We start from the raw sequence: 3216 nt of genomic DNA on the forward strand, positions 1-3216 counted from the left end.
TGTCTATTTTTTTTTTATGACTTTGTTTTTCAATTCTAGAGTTTCAATTTTTTTCTTTCAGATCTGCTTGTTTTTTTTTTCCCCACACCACCTTATTTTTGTTTAATCGATTCTTTGGTATTTTAGTGGGCCATTTTTAAACTCATCATCAACAATTCTTGATTTCATGGGAGTACCACAGACCTTAGGTTGTATAGGGCCTTTGTAGGGGCAGTTTTTATTTGATTCTGCTGGAGTCCCACTAAGGCCAGTCTTTTTCTTTTCTATTCTTTTCTTTACTCTTTCTCTTTCTCTTTCATTCATTCTTTCTTTCTTTCTCTCTCTCTTTCTCTCTTTCTTTCTTTCTTTCTTTCTTTCTTTCTTTCAGACAGGGTGTTGATCCCACAAGAGTGGGGTTAGTTTAGAAATAAGACCTATTTCCAACTAAGGCTTAAGACTGTGATTGTGGGGGCACCTGGGTGGCTCAGTGGGTTAAAGCCTCTGCCTTTGGCTCAGGTCATGATGTCAGGGTCCTGGGATGGAGCCCTGCATTGGGCTCTCTGCTCAGCAGGGAGCCTGCTTCCTCCTCTATCTCTGCCTGCCTCTCTGCCTGCCTCTCTGCCTACTTGTGATCTCTATCAAATAAATAAATAAAATCTAAAAAAAAAAAAAAAAGACTGTGATTGTGTAGAGATGAACCTATCTCATTTCAGTTGACCGTAGTATTTTCTTCTTTATAATATAAACCTCCATTACAGAAAGAATCATCTTTTCTCATTTTCTTTGTCTATGCTTACACATTGTAGATAATAAAAATATATACCTTCTTGAGTAACTTGTCTATTTAGCAAGTAAACATAATTCAACCTGAATACAAAAGATTAATTACATAAAACTAAAGAAGCCATAAGAACCCATGGTTTATATTATAAAGTTTATCAATGAAATGGTATTTAAACAAATAATTTTAAAATAGAAGTCCAATTTCTCCAGTATTTTGAGTGTGTTTTTCTATCATGCAAGTAGAGAAAATAGTAGAGATATATTTTCATAAAACCCTCTGAGTTATTCTTCAAGTATAATGGTTTTGTTCTCCTAATCCCGCTTGCAAATATTTATTTTCCAAGAAAGATTTTACCTACTTCTCTCCAGTAACAACACAACACATTTATATTGAGGGAAAACTAAAATTCCTAAAGGAGTGAAGGTACATTCTAAGTACATTGATTATAAAAACAGTTTTAAATGTTAATCTATGAGCAAAACAACATCCAGTAATGAAACTTTCCTTACAGTCACCCTATAATGGAATAGTACATATGAGATGTTAGGAGGAAATCACACTGTTGGCAATCAAGACCACACCACCCCCCCCAAAAAAGATTGACATTTCTATAGTTTGCATCGTCATAGAATATCCGTCATAAAGTAAAGGAACCAGATACATCATTATGATATTTTATGCTTGTCTATAGAAAATGCATCAATATATGGGGGGGGCACCTGGGTGGCTCAGTGGGTTAAGCCTCTGCCTTCAGCTCAGGTCATGATCTCACGATCCTGGGATCGAGTCCCGCATTGGGCGCTCTGCTCAGCAGGGAGCCTGCTTCCCCCCTCTCTCTGCCTGCCTCTCTCTTCCCTGCTTGTGATTTCTCTCTCTGTCAAATAAAAAAAAAAAAAATGCATCAATATATAGGCAGTTCTGCAGCAGAGCAACCATATCTTCACTGAAATTCTTTATGGGAAATACATCTGGCTTCTTTGCCATAAAGATGAAAAATTAAAATCAAAGGTGTTAATTAACACTAGCTTCATGTTTGATCATGGGCAAATCCCTCCCCCCCTTTGTTACTTAATTCCTTTATCTATAGAATGGAAGAGACTTAGATGTCACTAAAGGTCCATTGTAACGTGAATAGCCTAGATTGCGATCGCCCTTCCTTAGAACTCACTGGAATGTAAGATTGATGCTGGAAAAAACAAAGCTACAGTGATGAACCGAAAACAAATTTGGATTCTGTAGAAGAACTACTCGTCTAGAAGCCCAAACCCCTAATCTCTTTGTTCCTTAAAGGTGGGAACATTCTAGTAAAAAAAAAAAAAAAAAAAGTGGGAACATTCTAGATACCAAAGAAGGACTTCCCCACCCCTAACTAAACTGCTAGCAAGTCACCTACTTCCTATGAGGGGAAAAATTAAAATAAATAAAACAGAAGACTTATCTTCATCAGAATAATTTCAGAGAAATTGAAAAATTTTCAAGAAATTGGTATCATATTAGAAATCCCAAATTTGGAAATAAGCAAAATTAAGTTTAGCCTCCATCCAAGGAAGTTTAATTTCAAAATTGCTAGTCTTGATTTTAATATGGAACAGTTATTATTTGGGTTTTATGCGTTATTTAATCTAAAACACCAATAATCTCCTTCGAAGGAAATAATTGAATAATTCTTTAAAGAAATAATTTTGAGTATAATGAATAGAGTATTTTTTAACTTAGAGAGGAAAACAAGTAAATTCTTTGTCTCCTTCTCTTTTTCATTGTATCATGTAACTAGAAAATTAAAGAGATCCTCTTGTAAGACATATACAGTATATGTTTGCATAAAAAGGGGTACCATTTCAAATCTGGACAAAATAAGTAATTGCCTTGGCTTAGTGTCGTAGTTCAGACTCTTGGGTCAGGTTGTTACCTTTCAATCACTACTATTTTTTGCTAGCTATAAACTTTGAGAAACTTCACTTTTGCCCTTAGTTTTCTCATCTATGTGATGAGACCCTTAGGAAAACTAAAAACACTCAACTGGAAGAAATATTAAGAGAGGAAGAAAGAGACACATAAAGAAAAAGAAAGAGACAGAAACAGAGAGACAGAGAAAGAGACAACAGAGAGAGAGAGAGAGATCATTTCATCTAATGCTTGGTCCAAACAAGTTGCACAAACATCTTTGCTATTTTTCTTCCAAAGATCATTATTGTTTTTCATACTATTACTTTGTGATGAAAATCAAGGAACTTTAAGACCCAATATTGTGAAGTAACAGATTTTTTCTACAGAAGTCCCAATTTAAATCCATTTTACTTTTGTGAGGAAAAACATATTAATAAACAACAGTCATTTTTCTATAACCTGGGCTAATTTCCTTGAGCTATAGTTAGGGGATTAGTCATTCCTTTGATAACTGAATAAAACACATACTGAAATTTACTATGTACCAGTTCCTGGTCTGATGCTGT

The sequence above is a fragment of the Meles meles genome, chromosome 2, assembly GCF_922984935.1.
Source record: "Meles meles chromosome 2, mMelMel3.1 paternal haplotype, whole genome shotgun sequence".
Lineage (NCBI taxonomy): Eukaryota > Metazoa > Chordata > Mammalia > Carnivora > Mustelidae > Meles > Meles meles.